Genomic DNA, 27555 nt, shown 5'->3' on the forward strand with positions numbered 1-27555 from the left:
GACACATGAAAGGTAGGATGAATTCTCCTATACGCCGGAGGAAGCTTGAGCCGGACCGCCACCGGACTAATGATCCTGGTGACTTTGAACGGGCCGATAAATTTGGGGGCAAGCTTGTTCGAAACGGATCGGAGTGGAATGTTCTTAGTAGAAAGCCACACTCTTTGGCCAACGACGTATACCGGAGGCTTCGACCGGTGGCGATCGGCCTTAGCCTTGGTGCGCGCCCCCACCCGGAGAAGAGTCTCACGGGCTCTGCTCCATGCGTGACGGCACCTCTGGATGAAAGCGTGAGCGGAGGGAACAGTGACCTCGGACTCCGTACTGGGAAAGATAGGTGGCTGGTAACCTAAACTACACTCAAACGGAGAGAGACCCGTGGCTGCCACTGGCAACGAATTGTGAGCGTACTCAACCATAGAGAGTTGTTGACTCCAGGAAGAGGGATTCTTAGAAACCAAACATCGCAACACTCTCTCCAAATCTTGGTTGGCCCTATCCGTTTGACCGTTGCTCTGGGGATGAAACCCTGAAGACAGGCTAACACTCGCTCCCAGTAACCTACAAAACTCTTGCCAAAACTTGGACACAAATTGGGGCCCCCTGTCAGAAACTACGTCCATCGGCAGGCCATGTAAGCGAAAGACGTGATCCACGACAGTTACCGCTGTCTCCTTGGCAGATGGTAATTTAGGCAAGGGAATAAAATGAGCCGCCTTCGAGAACCGGTCCACCACGGTCAAAACAACCGTCTTGCCCTGGGAGGGCGGGAGGGCGGTAACAAAATCTAGCGCGATGTGGGACCAGGGTCTCGAAGGGACCGACAGCGGTTGGAGTAACCCATCTGGGGGTCGATTAGAAGTCTTCCCAGTGGCACAAACCGAGCAAGCCAAGACAAAACTGTGAATGTCACGAGCCATCAGTGGCCACCAAAAGCGTTGCTTAACCAAAAGCTAGTGCGGCTGACTCCTGGATGACACGCTACGTTGGAGCAATGCCCCCACCGAATAACATCGGACCGACACCCCTCCGGCACAAACAACCGATTAGGCGGGCAACCGGGCGGAGGCGTTACCCCTTCTAAGGCCGTTTTCACCCTCGATTCAACCTCCCATGTGAGTGTGGAGACCACTAGGGTCCCGGGTAGGATGCACTCGGGAGTGGATGGGCGTTCGGAATGGTCAAAAATGCGAGAAAGGGAATCGGGTTTGACATTCTTGGAACCCGGGCGATACGAGAGAGAGAAGTCAAAACGTCCGAAAAAGAGTGCCCACCGCGCCTGCCTGGAGTTGAGTCGCTTGGCGGTTCTGATATATTCCAATTTTTTGTGATCGGTCCAAACTATAAAAGGTACCCCCGAACCCTCTAACCAATGGCGCCACTCCTCCAGTGCTAACTTCACTGCCAACAACTCTCTGTTGCCAATGTCGTAGTTGCGTTCCGCAGGTGATAACCGATGGGAAAGGAACGCGCAAGGGTGCATCTTGTCGTCAGAAGAGGAACGTTGGGAAAGTACCACACCTACCCCCACCTCTGAAGCGTCCACCTCCACCACGAACTGACGCGAGGGATCGGGAGCTATGAGGATGGGAGCGAAACAAAGCGGCTCTTGAGTTTGGCGAATGCAGCCTCGGCTGTATCGGACCACCTGAACGTCACTCTGGGGGAGGTTAAGGCGGTAAGAGGAGCGACTATCTGGCTAAAGTTGCGAACGAAACGCCGGTAGAAATTGGCGAATCCCAGAAACCTCTGTAGGGCCTTACGGGAATCTGGGCTTGGCCAATCCACCACAGCCTTAACCTTGTCAGGATCCATGCGAATACCTTCAGTCGAGACGATGTAACCTAGGAATGGAACGGATTGTGCATGAAAAATGCATTTCTCCGCCTTGACAAAAAGTCCATTCTCCAACAACCTCTGAAGCACTCGTCTGACGTGCTGAACGTGTTCCTGGAGAGAAGAAGAAAAAATCAGTATGTCATCCAGGTAAACATATATGAACTGATCAATCATATCTCTCAGCACGTCATTTACGAGTGCCTGGAAAACCGCTGGGGAGTTGGATAGCCCAAAAGGCATGACCAAATATTCAAAGTGCCCTCTGGGGGTGTTAAACGCGGTCTTCCATTCGTCCCCCCTTATGCGAACCAAATGATATGCATTACGTAAATCCAACTTAGTGAACACGGATGCTCCCTGTAACCTTTCAAAGGCTGAGGACATCAACGGTAAGGGATAGGTATTCTTCACTGTGATGTTATTCAACCCACGGTAATCAATGCAAGGACGCAGAGATCCGTCCTTCTTCTCCACAAAGAAGAACCCGCCCCCGCTGGAGAAGAGGAAGGACGAATGAATCCAGATGCCAGAGAACCAGAGATGTATCTCTCCATAGCCTCCCTCTCAGGAACAGAGAGTGAATATAACTTGCCTTTAGGCGGAGACTCACCTGGCAATAATTCTATTGCACAGTCATAGGGACGATGCGGAGGAAGAGAAGCAGCACGGGACTTACTGAACACCTCCTTCAGGTCGAGGTATTCAACGGGCACGTTAGACAAATCCACCGCCTCCTCTAGAAACACAGAATCAGACACAGACGAACAAGCAGACACTAAACAGGACTCAAGACATTTGTTACTCCACATGGATATAGAATTATGACCCCAGTCAACTCTGGGGTTGTGTTGGGTGAGCCAAGGGTGGCCGAGAACTAATGGTGCAAGGGGTGAGTCCATGAGTAGAAATGATAGTGTCTCTGTGTGATTGCCAGAAGTGATGAGTGTGATAGGTTCAGTGGTGTGAGAAATGTTGGGTAGTTCTTGACCATTGAGAGCGTTGACGGATATCTTGTACGTGAGTGAGGTGATAGGAATCTGGAGTTTGTGAGCGAGCTTGAAGTCCATGAAATTACCCTCTGCTCCTGAGTCCAGTAAGGCTTGGGTGTCGTGCGTGTGGTTGGCCCATCTTAGTCTTACCGGGAGGAGAGTAGATGATGAGGTCTTCTCTGTGGTGACACCACCCGATAGTAGCCTCATTCTTACTACCGGGCCTAATCTTTTACCGGGCAGGAGTGGATAAAGTGGCCCGCTCTACCACAGTAGAGACAGAGTCCTTGGGATCTCCGCCTCTCCCTCTCTTCCCGGGAGAGGCGAGCTCTCCCAGCTGCATGGGTTCGTGAGCGGAGGCTGAACTGGCCGTGTTCCCGCCGCTGGCATGCCAGCCCTCCGTGTCGTTATACGGTCTGTTAAGGCATGCTCGGCGGCCAACACGACTCAGACGAGCGTCGACCCTCAAGGCTAGTTCCACTAGTCCATTTAAACTCCTGGGAAGGTCCAGAACATAAATCTCCTTCTGGATCCGGTCCTCCAGCCCATGCAGGAACATGTCCCACTGCGCCTCCTCGTTCCACTGACACTCTGCGGCCAGAGTGCGGAATTGGATGGAGTATTCCGATACTGAACGGTCTCCTTGGCGAAGGTCAGCGAGTAGTCTGGCCGCCTCCCTACCCGCCACGGCCCGATCGAAGACCCTTCTCATCTCCTCGGAGAGTGTCTGGAAAGAGGTGCAGCATGGGTCCTGGTTCGCCCACACCGCCGTTCCCCAAAGAGCCGCTTTGCCTGATAGCAGTGTGAGTACGAATGCTACCTTAGACTGTTCACGGTTGAAGGTCCGTGGCTGCAACGAGAAATGCATGGAACATCTCGTAAGAAAAGCTCTGCAATAGTCAGGATCACCTGAATAACCCTCTGGTGTCGGTAGCCGTGGCTCTAGCTGGGAATCCGGCTCTGGCGGGGCGGGTTGAACTGCCGGTGTAGGTGGCGCAGCGAGACCCCTCAGATGTTGTAATTGTTGGGTCAGCTGGGATACCTGCGTCGCAAGGGCTTGTACTGCCCGACCTGTGCTGGAGATGTTCTCCTCTTGTTGATCCATTCTCGTGATACTGCGGGAAATGAATTCGGTCAGACTCGTTGAACTCGCTGCATCCATGGTCTGGTCAGATCGTTCTGTGACAATACAGAGGCGGATGCAAGATGCAAGCAACGATGGTTTAATGAATACAGTTTACAGCAGCAACAGGACAGACAGACAGTACTCAGACGGAATCCGACCCAGGGACTAGGGCGCATCTTCCGATGATAGCGTGCTGAGAAATCCAGGGGAGTGTGTCCGGATGGGTAGGAAGGAGCACAGCAGATAATCCACACGAGGGCGGCGAGAGATGAGCACGGACACACGACACAACCTCAGGGAAGTAACAACGATCTGACAACAAGAAACACTGGTTACAGAACATATAAAGGGAAGATAAGTGATTCCAGCTGGCGCAGACAATCAGGCCGAGATTGGGAACCACGCCCACACAAACACGGGAGAGGAGAGAGAGAGAGAGAGAGAGAGAGAGAAAGAGAGGAGGCAGTGGATTCATGAACCGTGACACCTACATCTATCTGCTGCCTTTGACACAGTGAACCATCAGATGTTCCTCTCTACCCTCTCTGGGCGTTGCTTCTCAGGCTCTCCACACTGTTGGATTGCATCCTACCTATCTGGGTCAGATGATTTAGACCCTTCGTTAAGGTCGCAGCCCCTAAAATCGCCAAGCCTTTCTCTAACTTTTTTAACCTGTCTCTCTTATCTAGGGAGCTTTCCATTGCTTGGAAGGCAGCCACGGTTTGTCCTTTCATTAAAGGGGAAGATCAAGCTGATCCTAACTTTTATAGGTTGTTTTTAGGCTGTTTATCGAAGGTGTTTATCACAACTTGTCAATAATCAACTGACTGGCTTTCTTGATGTCTATAGTATTCTCTCTGGTATGCAATCTGGTTTCCACTCAGGTTATGAATGTATCACTGCAACCTTAAAGGTCCTAAATGATGTCACCATTGCCTTTGATTCTAAGTAATGTTGTGGTGCTATTTTTATTAACCTGGCCAAAGCTTTTGATACGGTAGACCAATCCATTCTTGTGGGCCGGCTAAGGAGTATTGGTGTCTTGTAGGGGTCTTTGGCCTGGTTTGCTAGCTACCTCTCTCAAAGAGTGCATTGTATAAAGTCATAACATCTGCTGTCTCAGCCACTTCCTGTCACCAAGGGAGTACCTCAAGGCTCAATCCTAGGCCCCACGCTCTTCTCAATTTACATCAACAACATAGCTCAGGCAGTAGGAAGCTCTCTCATCCATGTATATGCAGATGATACAGTATTACACTCAGATTGCCCATCCCCAGATTTTGTCTCTACAACAAAGCTTTCTTAATGTCCAACAAGCTTTATCCGCCCTTAACCTTGTTCTGAACACCTCCAAAACAAAGGTCATGCGGTTTGGTAAGAAGAATTCCCCTCTCTACACCTGTGTGATTACTACCTCTCAGGGTTTAGAGATTAAGGTAGTCACCTCATACAATCACTTGGGAGTATGGCTAGATGGTACACTGTCCTTATCTCAGCACATATCAAAGCTGCAGGCTAAGGTTACATCTAGACTTGGTTTCCTCTATCGTAATCACTCCTCTTTTTTACGGACTGTAACAATCTGAAAAGTTTATCTCCATCTCTTCATTCAAAGACTCAATCATGGACACTCTTACTCCTGAACCCCCCACTCTTACTGACAGTTGTGGTTGCTTTGTGTGATGTATTGTTGTCTCTATCTTCTACCCTATGTGCTGTTGTCTGTGCCCAATAATATTTGTACCATGTTTTATGCTGCTATTATGTTGTGCTGCTGCCATGTTGTGTTGCTACCATGTTGTTGTCATGTTGTGTTGCTACCATGCTGTGTTGTCATTTGTTGCTGCCATGCTTTGTTGTTGTCTTAGGTCTTTCTTATGTAGTGTTGGGGTGTCTCTCTTGCTACTGCAACTCACGGATGGCTTGGCTCCCTGCTTCTGCCATCAAACTCCTGCAATTTATCCAGAACTCTGCATTCTTGGGAAGGTGTTCAACAGTCAGGTGTTCAACCTTCCCAAGTTTTCCAATGTCCCCCAACTCCTCCGCACACTCCACTGGCTTCCAGTCGATTCTCCCATCCATTACAAGATCATGGTACTTGCATACGGAGCAGCAAGAGGAACTGCCCGTCCCTATGCAAAAATCTGTAGTTCTGCCGCTGAGCAAAGTCTGTTAACCAACTGTTCCCAGAGCGCCGAAGACGTGGATGTCGATTAAGGCAGCCTCCTGCACCTATCTTATTTAGAGGGGTTGGGTTAAATGCGGAAGACACATTTCAGTTGAAGGCATTCAGATGTACAACTGAATGCCTGTCCCTTTCCCTACTTTCAGGCCATGCTCAAATCTTACACCCCAATCAGAGTACTCAGTTCTGCCACCTCTGGTCTATTGTCACTCACTACCTGGACAGCAGAGTCCATACCCATCTTCCAAACACATCTGAAACCCTACCTCTTCAAAGAGTATCTTATAGATACACTATGCAGAAATTGCTCCTCCATTTCCTGGTTGCTAAAATTATAATAGTTTGCCTAATTTCAGTTTGTGACAAAACAAGCAAGTATAGTGTAGAGAATCATTGTACCATCTAAACCGCTGTGAAATATATTTTCCATTACCTAAAATATTATATTTTTAGCTGTTTGCAGCTGGTGTATAAAACCGAAAGTAAATGATACAAAAACTAAGAATGTGGAGCATAGAAATAGTGCCGATAGAACAGAACTAATGCTTCTTAGACTTGCTTTCAATGAAAATTAAGCTTACTAGCTCTGAATTTGCTCATAGCTACTTTATTGAGGAAACATGTACTTACTATGGCTGATATATGGTTGTCCCATCTAGCTATAATGTCATGAATAGTCAAAATCATGTTTTTATAAAATGTGATGATATTTGAAGGAAACCAGATCCAAATATCATGACCAAAACATGAAAAAGAACTGTTGCTTCTAAATTGATAAAATTTGATCTTAAAGTTACTGGTCCCCTCCCCCATGTCAAACACTACGATTCATTATTAAAGGGACAAGGTCACCACCCCTTAACTCTCATTTTAATACACCAATTGTGACATGATACTCTTACCTCGTTTAAATAAGTATTGCCTTCTAACCAACCTCAAAGGCGTGTTTGCAGAGGGGCGTGGTTCACATAGCTAGATAGCTACTCTACTGGTGCCAAAATGTAACTTCAGAGTGTCAGAAAATATCATTAAAAGTTTCCCTATTTTTCTATGGCAAAGATACTTCCCATTTCATCTAGTCTGGTGTTAGTTACTGGCTAGCTAGGTCTTCAGCCAGCATGGAACAAAAGGGGGTGAAGGGTCGTTCAAAACTCAGAGTCAACCCATCCGTAACTGCTGCTGTGAACCGAGTCACAAGAGACATGCCAAACGCGAGATGTATAAAAACAATTTTTTTTGATGCCATTGACACAAAATCGATGTTGTTTGAGTTGCTTTGTGTATCACCAAATTTGCTTGAGATTATTTGATTGTAACACGGCTCACAGCCTCCAAGTTGCCTGACACGTGTGTATCAAAGAGCTGTCAGTCAAGGAGAGCTCATGAATAGAAGCTCCACGCCCACTCAGTTTGTCTTTTCAAACTTCCTGGTAGTTAGCCACGAGAGAAAAAGTACTTTCAGAATGACTGTTCAGGACCTTTAACTGAAGATTGTCTGCTAAATGATTAAAATGTCAATGTAATTTTTAGTTGAACCCTGTTATTAAACCCTTTGGAATGACTTTGAAAGCAACAGTGAATTGATGTAGTTAATAAAGGGATACCAAGTACGCAGTCTATGGACAATCCATGCTTTGGTTGCGTCTCTCTGTCACTGTTTCCACATGCTAATATTTTAGCATTTGGAGCACAAATCCCATTGAAGTCATGGGCTAGATAGAAGCATTTTTGCACATTTCATTTTTAAATAATCTATAAGTAGCATTGTGGAGCTTCCCAATCAATTGTAGATACTTTTTGATGATTTGGACAATCTAATATCGGTCCCATGGCTTCAATGGGATTTGTGCCACAAATGCTGAAAATAGACTGCTTACAGGGTGAGGAAACCAATATGTATTTTTGTAATTTGGGTGAACTCTCCCTTTAAGAGATTTCTCACCCATTCTCACCGCAGCACATTGGTAGTAGTCAGTAACCAGGTTTCCATCCAGCATTTTCATGCGGGTAATGTACATGTTGGAAATAAAAACACATTAATTACAGGCCTGATGGAAACAGAAAATGTGTCGGTAAACTTTCGAAATGTCGACAAAACAAAATACACTAGAAGAGGTGGGATTATTTTGTGTTATTAAAAATAATGATGCGTCGGCGGAAATGTCGGCGGAAACGCTTTTATGCGCAAATATTGATATAATCATCGAATCTAAGTACATTAAGAGTTAAGTGATGATATGCTGTGTGGTCCTCCCACTACGACTCGTTGGGAAAGCATGCAGTTTATTCTTGTTATTAGGTCAGATTCACTTTACAGGGTGGTGAAAGTGCAAGGTGATGAGTTTGATGCTCCATTCCAATAAATATCGAGGGTTTTATTCTGATCACATGATCATCGATGCTTGGCTGCCGTTTGACATATACACATAATGTCACTATTTTGTCCATAATAATCTCATCGTGTAGGCTATATGTATCTGCGAGCTGTTGGCTAGAGCGTACAGGCAAATACCAGAGTGGGCACATTCGCTACGTATATAACTGATCATGTCAATTTGATGGAATCCCATTTTGGGTGGGAAAATGTGCTTATTGTTTTGAAAATCTGTCACCAATTCGATGGAAACCTGGCTAGTGACAAATATCAAAGTCACGCAAGACTGGACGTGAGGCCAGATGAATAGCTGTAGATAGATCAACTCTCCAGTAGGAGGTGTTGCCCAGCCTTTTTTTTTTTTTGACAGTGGATATTGTTTCAAAGGTACAAATTCAACATATCTCATACAAGCTTTGTCTCTGTTGAAAATTTGTTACCATAACGACTTAATCATGTGGCTGATTTTTTTACCCTCAAAACAACAAATTATTACTTTCTTCAAATCCAATGTATTTTCCACTTTTCCACAAATGATGTTGAAAAAACGTTGATTCGACCAGGTTGTGCCCTGTTGGTGGCCTAACATGAAATCAACCAAACACAGTAGCAAGTGATTGATGCTGGCATATGGCTTTGATAATAATGTTATAAATACTGGGGGTAATCCTAATAAAGCATAGTTTAGGCATACATGTATGCATTAAGTGGGAACATGAATTAGGCTAATGAAAACTGCCAAGCCACATCGTCACTATTTGTGATCATAGTCCTACATTTATACACCTGGGAAACCGGTTTTATTTGATCAGTACTTAGAGTGGGGGTGCAAACCAAGTGACTACATACAGTAGTAGGCAGATGGTCTGGTCCCAAGGTGCCTAACCCATTCCGGGTTTTCCACAATGCCGTGCTCAGCCCAAGCGCAGTTCCATGCGATCTGTGATGCCGCAGCAGCTCACAGACGGTCAGGTACAAGCAGCCAGTATAGACTGGGACTTGACAACCAGTGGACCTCCTGTCGAGTTTCCATTGGCAGAAGAGAAAGCTATTATTCAAAGACGGTGAATTGTATAGGATTATACCAGGGAGTGCTTGCTGTTTTCTACCAACACACCATAAGGTACGTTAAATGCGCAAATTAATCAATCTGAGTTTGGTTTGTTTAACTCTAAGATATTTATATAGTTGTAGGCTATATTCCTAATTGTCTACAATATACATTGAGTGTACAAAACATTAGGAACACCTTCCTCATATTGAGTTGCACCTCTTTTGCCCTCAAAACAGCCTTAATTTAGTCGGGGCATGTGTCGAAAGCGTTCGACAGTGATGCTGGCCCATGCTGACTCCAATGCTTCCCACAGTTGTGTCAATTTGGCTGGATGTCTTTTGGGTGGTGGACCATTCTTGGTACACATGGGAAACTGTTGCGCGTGAAAAACCCAGTAGCGTTTCTGTTCTTGACACACACAAACCGGTGCTCCTGGCAGCTACTACCATAGCCAGTAAAAGGCACTTACATATTTTGTTTTGCCCATTCACCCTCTGAATGGCACACATACACAATCCATGTGTCAAGGCTTAAAATCATTATTTAACCGGTCTCCTCCCCCGACTCCAATTGAAGTGGATTTAACAGGTGGGATCATAGCTTTCACCTGGATTCACCTGGTCAGTCTCATGGAAAGAGCAGGTGTTCCTAATGTTTTGTACACTCGGTGTGTGTATATGAATGGACTGTTACTATTGACTGCTGGCTTCTCTGATTTATAAGGCTCGGCTACATTACTTTATGTTGCATGTTAATTAAACACATTTGTGGGGCATTTTCTATGGCTGATACACATGCAAGATACATTTTAGCTGTTACAAATATTAAAACTAAGGGGTTAAGCAAATAACGCATTATATGAGGGTTTGCTTTTTGCAGTTATAACCCATGATATAACCGATTTGTTGACGTCGAGTCCATCTGTTCACACCTATAAGTGCATCAACCCTTTTCAAGTAACTGTCAAGTTTACCATTTGGTTGAATTGCTTGTTTAGTCTGCTTGTTTGGTCTATTGAGTGAAATTACTTGCCTATCAAGTAATAGTAGAGTCTGTCCGCAGCGTCACTGACGCCCCACGATGTAATGTATGAGATATATGAGTGAGCCGAGCGCAGCGTTATGGGTAGCGTTACGAGGCAGCCTATGCATTCAACGTGCTTGGTTGGGAAAACCTGTGGGATACACATGGCTTCAGAGTATTCCAATGTAGACCCTGTATTGTCGATTAGCTATTTTGTTATTTCCATCATTGAGCAAGTACAGTGGTGTAAAGAAAACTTTCCTGAACCAACACTTGCACGTTGCTGCCAGCTACTTTATTGAGGAAAAGTGTAGTTACTAAGAGTGTGACATGTTGTTGTCCCACCTCGCTATCACAAGATGAATGCACTAACTGTACAGTAAGTCGCTCTGGATAAGTGTCTGCTAAATGACTAAAATGTAAATGTGTAAAGTAACTTAAGTAAAAATATTTTGAAGTATTACTGAAGTCGTTACAGTATCTGTACTATTTATCTTTTTGAATACTTTCTCTTCTAAACCCCAAGGCATTTTTTAAAACTCAAATACTTCTAGTAAACTGAACTCGAGGGTCAGTGGAAAGTCATTATTACTTCATATGTTTATCTGGCACTGACTCAAAACTATATATGTCACATCAACAACATTTTAAACGTTATGATAACAAATTACGTTCAATTGAGCACCTTTTCTATTAATGGCGGAGTGCAGTCTAAATCAATTTTTTCATTTCATGTATGCACTGAACAAAACTATAAACGCAACAATTTCGAAGATTTTGCTGAGTTACAGTTCATATAAGGAAATCAGTAAATCATTAGACCCTAATCTATGGATTTCAAATGACATGGCAGGGGCGCAGCCATGGGTGGGCCTGGGAGGGCATAGCATAGGCCCACCCATTTGGGAGCCAGGCCCAGCCAATCAGAATGAGTTTTTCCCCACAAAAGGGCTTTATACTACTCAGCTCATACTACTATTTTATTTCAGCTCATGAAATATGGGACCAACACTTTGCATGTTGCGTTTATATATATTTTTCCACACTGAGGTTGGAATAATAATGTAAACTTGTGAAAATTATGATAATTCCCTTTTAGTGTAACAACTGTTTGAAAAGACCGGCTGAAATTTCAGCCTGTTGTGGTGGGATGGAGTTTTGGCCTGCCCGGGCAGACATCACCAGGCAGTAAATTAGTTAATAGACCAATAAGAAAGAGAGTTCCAAACCTTTCTGCCAACAACTGCTAGTTTTCAGTTTTCCCCATCCCCACTCAGACCACTCCCAGACAGTCCTAGCAAAATTCTTGCTTGAGAAATTGCACTTTGCTAAGAAGCTTTTTTTGATTTTACTTTTGATAATTTTAATTGAAAACAATCACAGTAATGTACTTAATTGTCACACAGAAATGATTTGATATTGAGATAAAAGCTGTTGCATTGGACATTCAATGTATCTTTACTTTTACTCAAGTGTGACAATTGAGAACTTTTTCCACCACTGAGCAAGTGGCGATCAAATAGACATTGTAATAATGGATTGTAGGGGCCATGCAAGGACGAACTGATATTAGATAGACCGCATTGATAAAGTAATTGATAAACACTCTGACTGACATTTTACATTCTCCCAACCAATTGTGCAAGTTTGTAATTTTTTGGGGGCGTTTTCCGTAACTTATTTTTTTAACTTATTGTGTACATAATGTTGCTGCTACTGTCCCTTATGACTCAAAAAAATATATTCTGGACATCAGAAAAGCGATTACTCACTGCAGACTGGAAGAAACTTCCCTTTAATTGGGATAGGGGGCAGGTTGCAGAATTTTGGATGAAAAGCGTGCCCAAAGTAAACTGCCTGCTACTCAGGACCAGAAGCTAGGATATGCATAGAAAACACTCTAAAGTTTCCAAAACTGTTAAAATAATGTATGTGAGTATAACAGAACTGAAATGGCAGGCAAAAACCTGAGGAAAATCCATCCAGGAAGTGCTATTATTTTGAAATGGGTGTTTTTCCATTGAAAGCCTATCCACCATTTAAAGGGATAGGACCCAGATTCCGTTCCCTATGGCTTCCACTAGCTGTGAACTGTCTTTAGACATTGTTTCAGCCCTTTATTCTGAAAAATTAGGGAGAATGATCAGTTTCAATGAGAGGCCAGTGGAAAGTCCCCAAACTGTTTGGTGCGCAACCCCGAGAGCGCGCCTTTCGTTGTTTTTCCTTTATATTGACGACGCTATTGTCTGGTTGTCTGCCACGCTGATCCTCAACACTCGGGCCCCTCAGGGGTGTGTACTTAGGCCCTTCCTGTATTCCCTGTTCACCCACGACTGCGCGGCCAAACACAACTCCAACACAATAATTAAGTTTGCTGATGACACAACAGTGGTAGGCCTGATCACCGACAACGATGAGAAGGCCTATAGGGAGGGAGTCTGGCAGTGTGGTGCCAGGACAACAACCTCTCTCTCAATGTGAGCAAGACAAAGGAGCTGATCGTGCATTACAGGAAAAGGCGGGCCGAACAGGCCCCCATTAACATCGACAGGGCTGTAATGGAGCGGGTTGAGAGTTTCAAGTTCTGGTGTCCACATCACCAACGAACTATCATGGTCCAAACATACCAAACAGTCATGAAGAGGGAATGACAAAACCTTTTCCCCCTCGGGAGACTGAAAAGATTTGGCATGGGTCCCCAGATCCTCAAAAGGTTCTACAAGCTGCACCATCGAGAGCATCCTGACCGGTTGCATCACCAGCTGGTATGGCAACTGCTGGGCATCTGACCATAAGGTGTTACAGAGGTAGTGCGAATGGCCCAGTACATCACTGGGGCCAAGCTTCCTGCCATCCAGGACCTATATAATAGGCAGTGTCAGAGGAAAGCCCATAAAATTGTCAGAGACTCCAGTCTACCGCACGGCAAGCGGTACCGGAGCACCAAGTCTAGGACCAAAAGGCTGCTCAACAGCTTCTACCCCCAAGCCATTAGACTGCAGAACAATTCATCAAATTGCCACCGTACAATTTACGTTGACCCCCCCTTTTGGACACTCCTGCTAATCGCTGTTGTTTGTTACCTATGCATAGTCACTTCACCCCCACCTACACGTACAGATTACCTTTACTAGCCTGTACCCCTGCACACTGACTCGGTACCGGTGCCCCCTGTATATAGCCTGGTTATTGTTATTCTTATTGAGTTACTTTTTATTATTACTTTTTATTTTAGCCTACTTGGTAAATATTTTCTTCTTCTTGATCTGCACTGTTGGTTAATAAGGCTATGCGTACCGCTAGCGGGACAACTTCCGGTGAAACTGGAGCAACTTCCGGTGAAACTGGAGTGTGTTCAATTCAAATAAATAATCATACAAATTATGGATATTAAACATTTATGTACATACAAGTGTCTTATATCGGTTAAAAGCTTAAATTCATGTTAATCTAACTGCACTGTCCGATTTACAGTAGGTTTTACAGCGAAAGCATGGCATGCGATTGTTTGAGGACGGCTCCCCACATCAACATATTTTTCCACCAGCATAGGTTTCATAAATTCACAAATAGCGATTAAATATTCACTTTTTCAAAATCTTCCTCTGATTTGTCATCCAAAGGGTCCCAGCTACAACATGTAGTGTCGTTTTGTTAGATAAAATACTTTATCCTTTTCTTTATATCCAAAAAAGTCTGTTTAGTTGGCGCCATCGATTTGAGTAATCTACTCGTTCAACATGCAGAGAAAGATATCCAAAAAGCTACCATTAAACTTTGTTAAAACAAGTCAAAATACATTTCTACTTAATCCTCAGATACCCTAAAATGTAATTAAACTATAATATTTCATACGGACAGTAGTATGTTCAATAGGAAACCGATATTAGCAGGTGCCTGTCCTCTTCGTAGCTCACACATACACAAATTTCCAAGTCTATGTCCCTGTACTAAAACTTATTATTCTTCCTCGTTTTGGAAGAAACAAGCCTGAAACCTTGAACAAAGACTACTGACACCCAGTGGAAGCCATAGGAATTGCATACTGAGAGCTAGATTTAATTTTTCCCTTTACGTTCCATTGGAAGAGCATAGGCTCTCAAAAATAAATTCTGGTTGGTTTTTCTTTGGACCTCTCTTACCATATCTATTGTGTTACAGTCTCCTACATTATTTTAACATTTCTACAAACTTCAGAGTGTTTTATTTCCAATTGTACCAATTATATGCATATCCTGGCTTTAGGGCCTGATCAACAAGCAGTTTACTTTGGGCACGTCAGTCAGGAGGAAATTGGGTAAAATAGACCCTAGCCTGAATAATTTTTAAGAGCTTGTAAGTAAGCATTTCACGGTCAAGTCTACACTTGTTGTATTCGGCGCATGTGGCAAATAAAGTTTGATTTGATTTGAAGTCAAGAGGTCTTGGTGCAGTTGATTTGTTTAGGTGTTTCTTTACTTATATTGAATGATTCCATTTGTATAGAAAGAACAAGTCAATTTAGTTTTGGAATAAACATAATGAATTATGCAATGGTAGTGTGAGGGTTGCTTTTGTATCAATACGTTTAGTCTGTTTTTCTGAACAGCAGCAAACAAACTATGAGAGTTTAGGACCAATTGCACCTTTAAAGCTACCACAGCATGTGAAGCCTACATAAACTAAATTTACAGAAGTATGTGGACACCCCATCAAATGAGTGGATTTGGCTATTTCAACCACACCTACTGCTGACAGGTGTAGAAACTTGAGCACACCGCCATGCAATCTCCATAGACAAACATTGGCAGTAGAATGGCCTTACTGAAGAGCTCAGTGACGTTCAACGTGGCACGTCATAGGATACTACCTTTCCAACAAGTCAGTTCATCAAATGTCTGACAGGCTAAAGCTGCCCGGTCGACTGTATCATTAAATTTGAAGACTGTTATTTTACCAAATCAATTCTCTAGGTTGACTTATTACATGATTAAACAAATCATTTAAACATTAACTAGGAAGTCGGGGCACCACGGAAAATGTTGATATTACAAAGTTAGAATTTTCCGAATATAACTCTTCAGATATTTTAATATCTGATCAATTAGTCTTCTATTAATGAATTATTATTATTACCTCAATTCTCATTACTGAACATCGCAAAGCCTTGGATATCTGCACGAACCCTAGCCAAAATCACGAATCAGCGATATACAAATTGGCTTCATTATTTATTTACTAACTAACAAAATAATCACACAGAATTACATAACAAACAGTAGATATTGGTTACTAACAATGATAGAAAAGTCCCTAGTGGGGTAAGCCGATATGACGGCTTGGTAGAGAAAGGAAAGGATTGGGGACTGAGACAGAGCAGGAAAGACAAATTAGATTCACTACACACAGTCTATAATTATATTCATTGAAATGATAATCCTTTTTCACATTATCGGCCGCTCATTTGAGAATAATTGCAATTTATATATTTACGCCCATATGTCGATGTTGTCTTCTCTGTTGGAATCCTCAATCGTCCTGTAGAGTTCATCAGAGTCTCTGGATAACTTTCCCAGAAGTCACAATGTCTTTCGTTGTTAGTGGTTAGGATGGATACTTCAGAGTACCATTCTAAAAAACATCTCATAGAATAGATGCTTCGGCGGTTGTCAGTATTCTCATTCTTAGCTTCTAGAATTTTCTCTAATTCTGTAGTGATCGATAGTCTCAGAGTTGAACCATTTCTAGCCATGTAGCTAAAACTACAGCTGTCTGGTCTCTGTGGCCTATAGAATTGTAGCCATTCCAATGAGGGGACTCCTGACTCGGTGTCCTCTGACTTCTTAACCATTCAAAACATCTGGCTTACCGTGGGTCTCTTTGGCATGAAATGTAAGTTTCGCTCACGGGTGATTTTGTACTCTGGAGTAGAAAAAAGCGGTTCCATGATGCCGACGTGGGCGTGGCCACTGACTAGTTCATCTTTATTTGAAAATCCATACTCTCCTTTAGAAGGTTAACATCACATTACATATTTTCACAAATAGTTTGGCCAAGACCAAAGAGCTGTCAAAGGACACCAGAAACAAAATTGTAGACCTGCACCAGGCTGGGAAGACTGAATCTGCAATAGGTAAGCAGCTTGGTTTGAAGAAATCAACTGTGGGAGCAATTATTAGGAAATGGAAGACAAACAAGACCACTGATAATCTCTCTCGATCTGGGGCTCCACGCAAGATCTCACCCCGTGGGGTCAAAATGATCACAAGAACGGTGAGTAAAAATCCCAGAACAACACGGGGGGACCTAGTGAATGACTTGCAGAGAGCTGGGACCAAAGTAATAAAGCCTACCATCAGTAACACACTACGCCGCCAGGGACTCAAATCCTGCAGTGCCAGACGTGTCCCCCTGCTTAAACCAGTACATGTCCAGGCCCGTCTGAAGTTTGCTAGAGAGCATTTAGATGATCCAGAAGAAGATTGGGAGAATGTCATATGGTCAGATGAAACCAAAATAGAACTTTTTGGTAAAAACTCAACCCGTCGTGTTTGGAGGACAAAGAATGCTGAGTTGCATCCAAAGAACACCATACCTACTGTGAAGCATGGGGGTGGAAACATCATGCTTTGGGGCTGTTTTTCTGCAAAGGGACCAGGATGACTGATCCGTGTAAAGGAAAGAATGAATTGGCCATGTATCGTGAGATTTTGAGTGAAAACCTCCTTCCATCAGCAAGGGCATTGAAGATGAAACGTGGCTGGGTCTTTCAGCATGACAATGATCCCAAACACACTGCCCGGGCAATGAAGGAGTGGCTTCGTAAGAAGCATTTCAAGGTCCTGGAGTGGCCTAGCCAGTCTCCAGATCTCAACCCCATAGAAAATCTTTGGAGGGAGTTGAAAGTCTGTGTTGCCCAGCAACAGCCCAAAAACATCACTGCTCTAGAGGAGATCTGCATGGAGGAATGGGCCAAAAATACCAGCAACAGTGTATGAAAACCTTGTGAAGACTTACAGAAAACGTTTGACCTCTGTCATTGCCAACAAAGGGTATATAACAAAGTATTGAGATAAGCTTTTGTTATTGACCAAATACTTATTTTCCACAATTTGCAAATAAATTCATTAAAAATCCTACAATGTGATTTTCTGGATTTCTTTTCCTCATTTTGTCTGTCATAGTTGAAGTGTACCTATGATGAAAATTACAGGCCTCTCTCATATTTTTAAGTGGGAGAACTTGCACAATTGGTGGCTGTCTAAATATTTTTTTGCCCCACTGTAAATGGAAGGAAGACCCAGCAGCAATTTTCCAACATCTAGAGGAAAGCCTTCCCAGAAGAGTAGAAAATGTTATAGCAGCAAAGGGGGGACCAACTCCATATTAATGTCCATGAGTTTGGAAAGAGATGTTCGACTAGCAGGTGTCCACATACGTTTGGTCATGTAGTGTACAAGTAGCTTACTTCATATCAACATGAAGTCATTAGTACAACAAATATAAATATGCTGTACATATATGAACCAATTGTTCCCATTCTGCTTTATCCAGCCAGTCAGTTTGGCCTCTTTGTCAGCGTACAGAGTTTTGTTGCACTAATCCTGCCCCCAACGACCAGAGATGAAGATCGAATAAGACTATCGGAGTGTATGGGGAAAAACATTTTCAGTGGCCGAGGGTCCTAAGGGCTCAACCCCCCTCTCTATAGCCCGGGCATGGTGCTCTATGGGGCTAGGGGGTGCTTTAGCCATGTCACAAATCTGCATAGCCCCAGTTAAGCCCCCTCAAGCATTTTAGTATTCTTTTTTTTTTAAATAAAGAAATATGTAGAAGTTAATAACCAGCCATTCTGTTCCCAATCCGATCCCTGGCTGAGTGCTCGTGTCGCACGTGTACCCTATGATGTGTGTGTATTTGTGGAGGTCTCTGGTGTGTGTGTGCACGTTAGGCTATGTTATGTGAGCTAACTTCTAGCTAGCTAGTCGCCCATCTCACTCCGTTGCGATGGACCGGTTTCTGATCAAGAGAAGAGTGCTGGTAGAAAATGAAAATCCAGACCCTGTCTCCGTGGGGGCCAAAGAAGAAGCGGGAGATAAGAAAGATGAGTTGGAGAGAGAAACTCGTGAGCCACGATGTGAGGGAGCACCAGAGCAGTACGTCGCTGATAGCTGCTCCACAGCCATCGTTAGCTGCACCGTTAGAACAGCCATAGTTAGAACAGCCTCTGATTTAAGACAGTCACCTGTTGAGGAACCAAGGCACCTTCTTCTTCGACATTATCCAGCCACAAAAGTTGGACAATCGTAGATGGTATGAGAATTACAAATGGCTGGAATATTCTCTTTCAAAGGACTGTGCATGCAAGTGTGGTGCATAAATATTCAATGACAGCGTGGAACGAGTGGACCATTCGAAAATAGTCAGAGAGAACAGAGTATATGAGAGCAGTTGTGGAGTCATTGCGTTACGCTGCCTACCAGGGATTTTCACACAGAGGAGACATAGAAAATAACATGGCTGTCAACCAGGTCATGGGCAAATTCGACAAAACAGTTGCACAGGAAATCTCAGATTGTCCTAGAAATGCGAAGTACACGCATCACGATATACAGAATGGAATACTAGACATTATGGCAAATATGATCAGGGATCAGATAAGTGGTGAAACACAAGATGCTGAACTATTTGCATTGATGGTAGCTGAGAGTAAGGAGCTCAGTAAAACGGAACAAGTGTCTGTGGTGGTGCGCTACGTTAAAAATGATGTAGTTGTGGGGGAATATCCAGGATATCCAATATCCAGGGTCCAGGAGAAATTCAGTGAAGAGGTCCCTCAGGCAATCTACATTCATTGCCACGCACACAGTCCGCCAATCCAACGGGTTCAGTGCACCAGAATTGGCTGTGGGGTTTAGATAACAGGAAGACTACGGGAGCCTTGAAGTGCCCCCTCCAGCAAAATGTAAAGACTTAGCAGCTAAAGAGAGAGAAAGAAAGAAAGAAGAGAAAAAAAGAAAGAGAGTGAATACACTAAAACAAAGGGTGTCAAGTCCCTTTACAACGCAACACTCAGAAGGAACAAGACGCACAGGGACTCAGCGGTCCCCACCAAACATACATGATTAATCAAATGCTGTGTCACAAGAAAAAAGAACACAGCGTGGGATCTACTTAGAAGTAAAGTGTTGCAGTGTCACCAAAACAATCCAGACTCTGTGGAGGTCCAGTGTGGCTAAGTTGGCACAGCATGGCACTATCAATGCCAGGGTTGTGGGTTTGATTCCCGCTAGGAACACCCACATTTAAATGTATGCACGCACCACCGTAGGTTTTCTGAGATAAAAGTGTCTGCAAAACGGCATATCTTATTTATATCACTATTGACTAGAATGTGAAGAGGGCGTGTACAGTAGAGAAGCCTTCTTTCCAAGATGACTTGACCTTTGACCTCATCATAGAAGCCAGGAGTGACATGTCATGAGTAAAGGTTACAGGCATTCCCTCCGGACACATCGTTCTTCTTTAATAGTATGTCATTTTATATTGGGAGATATAGACCCCTCAGGGCCTGACCAAGTAGTATACATTTTACAGTATAAACTTTACAGTAAAGGTTGTTATGATATCACTGAGTGCTGAGCACGAATATTACCCACATACAGTTACACAAATCAGCAACCATTTCTATTTTACGTCATCGCTGGCTTCGGAAACGAGCACAAAACCCTTTAAATAAAGTGCGTTAACACATTATTACGCAATACATTATTCTGGAGTGAAAACAGCGAGACCAAAGAGAAACGAAAGAGCGTGAAAGGGCAGTAGCTGTGGAAGATGAAATATATATTTTTTTAATATTCAAAATCTCCCCTCCAAAGCGTTCTCTGCAATCCTTTTGCATCGGATATTTTGGCAGCACAGAAGACACTCAGGTTACCAGTTGACCACAGAACGGCTGGTGAATTTAACTACACACTCTTAACCTAAACACACCCAGGGTGTCTTCAGACATAAACTTAGATTAAACTCGGATGAATGCAGGCAGCTTAGCTATCGAAATATTGATATTTATTCAATGTGTTGCATTGGAGACATAAGAGTGTGCAGTGTCCACAGACATCAACCACAAACCCCTTTCTAATCAGGATAGGGACCTGGATGCACACAACCATCCTCATATTCCTGATCAGTGTTTAGCATAGAAGTGTAGCTGGCCAGAGACAGACGGATTCTGATTCCACTCTAGCTTCCTTTCCTGATCTCGATCCCAAAGGGAGATTCTCTGCTCTGTGTAATGCTGCCCCGTTGATTGCTTCTCACAGGCCTGATCCTAGACCTGTTATGGAGTGCTCTGTCATGATGACACTGCAAAACATGGAGGATGAAGAAACAGAACAGCATTGACCCCCAGAGGACCTTCTGTGACAGTTCTGTTTTGTCCTTTAACACCACCAGTAGTTGTGATGGTAATAGCGCCCATTGCAGCAAAACAGCCCATAGGCCTACACACACAATGCAAGCAGGATGAACGGAAGCTATTGGGAAGCATGTAGAAGACCATAGAGAGGAGGTTTCCGACCCAGTGCGTCATTAACTGATAAGCCAATAATAAGATAAGATAATTAACTGACAGGCTCTGATCAGGCCCTACACCCAAACAAGGGCACTGCGTTCATCCACCTCTGGCCTGCTCGCCTCCCTACCACTGAGGAAGTACAGTTCCCGCTCAGCCCAGTCAAAACTGTTCGCTGCTCTGGCCCCCAATGGTGGAACAAACTCCCTCACGACGCCAGGACAGCGGAGTCAATCACCACCTTCCGGAGACACCTGAAACCCCACCTCTTTCAGGAATACTTAGGATAGGATAAAGTAATCCTTCTCACCCCCCCCCCCCCTTAAAAGATTTAGATGCACTATTGTAAAGTGGCTGTTCCACTGGATGTCTTAAGGTGAACGCACCAATTTGTAAGTCGCTCTGGATAAGAGCGTCTGCTAAATGACTTAAATGTAAATGTAAATGTAAATAAGCCAGGCAAGACGAGAGGATGAGGAGAGTGGGTATTTGCTACATGCTACATCCCATGATGCCACAGCAGACAACAACATGCAGTGAGTGATAAATGAACAGACGAATGTTCCTTAACGGGGGAAGTAGCTTGTGCCTAGTGCTTAAGAGTGTTGGGCCAGTAACCAAAAAGTCGCTGGATCGAATCCCCAGGACGACTAGGTGAAAAATGTGTCGATGTGCTCTCGGGCAAGGCACTTAACCCTAATTGAGTGACTTACAGGCAGGCAGAGCAGGAGGATTCCACAGATTGTTGGGGGAATTGGTTTGCTGCTCTCAGAGATTTTCTCATTCAAATTTTTTTTCACCTTTATTTAACCAGGTAAGCTAGTTGAGAACAAGTTCTCATTTGCAACTGCGACCTGGCCAAGATAAAGCATAGCAGTTCGACACATACAACAACACAGAGTTACACATGGAATGAACAAAACATACAGTCAATAATACAGTAGAAAAAAAGAAAACAAAGTCTATATACAGTGAGTGTAAATTAGGTCAAATAAGGGAGTTAAGGCAATAAATAGGCCATGGTGGCGAAGTAATTACAATATGGCAATTAAACACTGGAATGGTAGATGTGCAAAAGATGGATGTGCAAGTTGAGATTCTGTGGTGCAAAAGGAGCAAAATAAATAAATACCGTATGGGGATGAGGTAGATAGATGGGCTGTATACAGATGGGCTATGAACAGTGAGGGAGATGGGAATCTCCATATAAGAGACTGTTAGGAAGGCCTGTGTTCTGCTAGCCGCGTAGAGAGGCGAGCTGGGGTTAATGGAAATAATTGAAAATATTATTAAATATGCTACTTGTTCTGGGCCAAATGAACTCAAACCGTGTGCAACCATGTGAGTGACAATACGGCTGCTGTGTCACGCACTTCTTCCTCTACGTGAGTGCTCACTGTTTCTTTATAACAGACACTGCGAAAGCCCTGAATAACTACTGTATATGCATGTGACTGTTTGTTAAATTTCGCTTGATTTTGTTTCCCCCTTTCTATGTGCTTATCTTTTGAGATTTTATCTGACATCCTGCTCTAGATTTTATCCATCCTTTAATTTTGTTTCATGTTTTCTCTCCTCATTGTCAAAATAATATTTCCTTCCTCTGGGTTCAGTTCTTCCACTTAACGCATGCTGCCCTTGCCACTCAGGCTATAGCAGGCACAATGCCAGGATTTATTCTCTCCTGGTGCTAAGGGGGGGCTTGACAAATACGTGGGGGTGCTAAGAAAACAGTCGAGTTTCATGACTTCAGAGTAATAAGGAAGTTATCGTTTTTTCAATAAAAGCAGATATGGCACAGGACACATTCAATATAAATGTATATTTTAATTGAATTTGGCCGAAGAATATTCAACAAAATGTGGCTCACCACCTGAATTCGGTCTTATGTCGCAACATTTGAATTTCTGTTTTTTACATTGGACAAAACTAGAGACTCAGAGCTACAAAATGGTATATCACACACTGCATTTGACAATGAGAAAGTCATTTTGCTTTGAAAGTTGATCAACTTGTAAACTCATTTTTGAGAAAACCGCCTTTCAATGTTTTGGTACTACTATTGGAGAGCCCTTCTTTGTCAACACCCATTAAGCATTGTTCACACCCTCTTAAGCCTTAGCCCCAGCCATCTCTTTAAGGGTTGATCCGAGCATACTCTACTAACTTGCCAGCTACTTCCAGACATCTAAGAGAGAGAGAGAGAACAGCTCACTGAACAGCTCACAGAGCCAGCTGTTACAGTGTGTTATCCAGAGCGTTGGTGACTGCAACTGTGTTGTCAGATTGTCCATTCGTAAATTCAGAGCGTTTCGCTTCAGAGTGCACACCAGACACTCTGGCCAATAAGTAGAGTTGTTCCGAAAGCTCTGACCTCACAACAACAGTCAAGCACCCAAGCTAACTGGATAACATTGGCTAGCTACTTCCAGACAGATAAGGAGAGAACACCCCACTCTGGCCATTTTACTCACCCCAGCAGAGCTGGTTAGGCAATTTTCATGTTATCCAGAACATTGGTGACTGTAACTGTGCATCTGGCGACCATTGAATTATGCTTTGTTGCCGACGTTTACTGACACAGGACATATTCAACGGGTGTTGAGCATTCAAACATTCATCAGTTATTCTGCGGTCTGGCACACTAACACAAGAGTCTTTTGTTAAGAAATGTAGCTAGATAGCTAGCTATGTAAACAATGAATCCCAACACGTGACGTAACGTTAGTTAGCAAGCCAGCCAGCTAACAGTACACTAACTTGAAATGAAAATACTTGGTAAAATTAGAGTGGAGTCTTTTGTTAAGACATGTAGCTAGCTAGCTAGCTAAACAATGGACTTTTATCACAACTCATGACGTTACTACCCTGCATGAATTTGCATGTACCTAACCAACCAGGTTATATGACTATAACTAATCAAGCAAATGTGTTAGAGATACGAAGAATAAGATCATACACATAATGTTAACTAGCGACCCAGCCAGCTAATGTTAGCTAGCTAACAGTACACTTGAAATGAAACCACTTTCTGTCAAAATTAGAAACGTGTAATATCTGAAAATGTTGCTAGCTAGACTATCTTACCAGTATACACCATGATTGGACGCATCTCCTGTGTGATGCCATGCATGGTTGCCCTTTGTTTGATGAGGTAATCCAGACGGGTGTTTTCTACATCTCATTAGCTATCATACTTGAATTCCACTGATTTCAAAACTCCAGAAAGTGGAGAGCATACACATAACATTAGCTAGCGAGCCAGCCAGCTAACGTTAGCTAGCTAACAGTACACTTTAACTTGACATTAGGTTTATGCAGTTTTACTACGCGATACATAAAAATAAAAAAAGAAGCTGTGTTTGGCACTATTACTTAGACATACTGACCAGCTCCGATAGACAGATGCGTGCTATATGGCAGACCAATCTAAACTCATCTCTCAGCATGTCCAGCCCACTCATTATCTCAGCCTATCATGGCTAGGGGGAAGGTTGCTTACTTTTTCTGTGGCTAAACCAACTAGGCTCGTAATTGAACAGTTTTATTCATATTTACAGATTGCATACAAATGGATTATTAAGGAACATGAAAGTTCACATGTTCGAGAACGCATTTCTGGCCAAAAAAAACATTTTGATTTAAAAAATGTTTACCTTCAAACAGCTCTCCTGTGACTTGCGACGAGTTTCCTGAATTGGGTCACAAATAGCTATAAGGCTAATACAAGGGACCACAAGGCAATGACAAAAACGTCTTTCACGTGCAAAAGTGAAAGACTTCAGCAGTGGACAGCGCTCATGCACTGTATGGACACTGTCCGGTGCTGAAGTCTTTCAGCAATAACAAAACAATACATCCAAAATGCGACAACGACAAGAAGTGCATTTATTCCATATGCATAATAAGACAACTGTGCATTGATAATAATGTTTCTGTTGAAATTGTTGTTACAACATCAGAAATGCAATTAATAATATCCAAAGTGCAGCCACAACGAGAAGTGCAATGCATTTAGCCTATGCATGTTAACTGTAAACACGCTTGTAAAACAAACTGGCTATCATCACAATCTTAGTGATTATATTTCTATAGCAAACTAAATTAACTTGTAGGTGTCACGGCAGATTTCCTCCTCTTCCTTTGAAGAGGTGAAACAAGGATCGGACCAATACGCAGCGTGGTAGGTGTCCATGGTTTTTAATAAGAAAAACTCAACATGAACACAAATACAATAAACGTGAACTAACACTGACACAGGAAACGTGAACTAACACTGACACAGGAAACGTGAACTAACACTGACACAGGAAACGTGAACTAACACTGACACAGGAAACAATCACCCACAAAATACCCAAAGAATATGGCTGCCTAAATATGGTTCCCAATCAGAGACAACGATAGACAGCTGCCTCTAATTGAGAACCAATCTAGGCAACCATAGACATACAATTTACCTAGACAGGAGCCAGCCCCATAAACATACAAAACCCCTAGACATGACAAACACATAAAACCCCCATGTCACACCCTGACCTAACCAAAATAATAAAGAAAACAAAGATAACTAAGGCCAGGGGGTGACAGTAGGCCGACGATATACAGTTGAAGTTGGAAGTTTACATACATTTAGGTTGGATTCATTAAAGCTCGTTTTTCAACCACTCCACAAATTTCTTGTTAACAAACTATAGTTTTGGCAAGTCGGTTAGGACATCTATTTTGTGCATGACACAAGTTTTTTTTCCAACAATTGTTTACAGATAGATTATTTCACTTATGATTCACTGTATCACAATTCCAGTGGGTCAGAAGTATACATACACTAAGTTGACTGTGCCTTTAAACAGCCTCGAAAATTCCAGAAAATGATGTCATGCTTTAGAAGCTTCTGTTACGCTATTTGACATAATTTGAGTCAATTGGAGGTGTACTTGTGGATGTATTTCAAGGCATACCTTCAAACTCAGTGCCTCTTTGCTTGACATCATGGGGAAATCTAAAGAAATCAGCTAAGACCTCAGAAAAAATTGTAGACCTCCACAAGTCTGGTTCATCCTTGGGAGCAATTTCCAAATGCCTGAAGGTAGCACGTTCATCTGTTCAAACAATAGTAAGTATAAACACCATGGGACCACGCAGCCATCATACCACTCAGGAAGGAGACACTTTCTGTCTCCTAGAGATGAACATACTTTGGTGCAAAAAGTGCAAATCAATCCCAGAACAACAGGAAAGGACCTTGTGAAGATGCTGGAGGAAACAGGTACAAAAGTATCTATATCCACAGTAAAACAAATGCTATATCGAAATAACCTGAAAGGCTGCTTAGCAAGGAAGAAACCACTGCTCCAAAACCGCCATAAAAAAAATGCCAGACTACGGTTTGCAACTGCACATGGGGACAAAGATTGTACTTTTTGGAGAAATGTCCTCTGGTCTGATGAAACAAATATATAACTGTTTGACCATAATGACCATCGTTATGTTTGGAGGAAAAAGGGGGAGGCTTGCAAGCCGAAGAACACCATCCCAACCGTGAAGCACGGGGGTCGCAGCATCATGTTGTGGGGGTGCTTTGCTGGAGGAGGGACTGGTGCACTTCACAAATAGATGGCATCATGAGGAAAGACAATTATGTGGATATACTGAAGCAACATCTCAAGTCATCAGTCAGGAAGTTAAAGCTTGGTCGCACATGGGTCTACCAAATGGTCAATGACTCCAGGCATACTTCCAAAGTTGTGGCAAAATGGCTTCAGGACAACAAAGTCCAGGTATTGGAGTGGCCATCACAAAGCCCTGACCTCAATCCTATAGACAATTTGTGGGCAGAACTGAAAAAGTGTGTGCGAGCAAGGAGGCCTACAAACCTGACTCAGTTACACCAGCTCTGTCAGGAGGAATTGGCCAAAATTTACCCAACTTATTGTGCGACGCATGTGGAATGCTACCTGAAACATTTGACACAAGGTAAACAATTTAATGGCAATGCTACCAAATACTAATTGAGTGTATGTAAACTTCTGACCCAATGGGAATGTGATGAAATAAATAAAAGCTGAAATATTATTCTGACATTTCACATTCTTAAAATTAAGTGGTGATCCTAATTGACTTAAGACAGGGCATTTTTAAATGTCACGAATTGTGAAAAACTGAGTTTAAATGTATTTGGCTAAGGTGTATGTAAACTTCCGACTTCAACTGTATGATAAACAGAGGAGCAGCAGCACACTGTACATGCTGATTGTATGTGAGTGTGTGTGTGTAGAGTCTGTTTAAATGTGTATGCATGTTATGTGTGTGTGTGTGAGCAAATTATGTGTGTGTGCTGGAGTGTCAGGAGTGTTGAGTGTGTAAAGTCTTGTGAGTGTGCATAACAAATTAAAATACAAGGGTTAACT

General features: G+C 43.1%; 1 long non-coding RNA gene across 1 annotated transcript in view; it reads left to right on the plus strand.

Annotated features, from left to right (window-relative positions):
- Positions 1–9463: 9463 nt before the first annotated feature.
- Positions 9464–27555, plus strand: part of LOC135563881 (uncharacterized) — a 90985-nt gene continuing 72893 nt past the window's right edge. Inside the window, exon 1 of the long non-coding RNA XR_010460623.1 lies at positions 9464–9636. This is a non-coding gene — a long non-coding RNA (uncharacterized LOC135563881). The remainder of the gene's footprint in view (positions 9637–27555) is intronic.

This window comes from Oncorhynchus nerka, linkage group LG22 (assembly GCF_034236695.1).
Source record: "Oncorhynchus nerka isolate Pitt River linkage group LG22, Oner_Uvic_2.0, whole genome shotgun sequence".
Lineage (NCBI taxonomy): Eukaryota > Metazoa > Chordata > Actinopteri > Salmoniformes > Salmonidae > Oncorhynchus > Oncorhynchus nerka.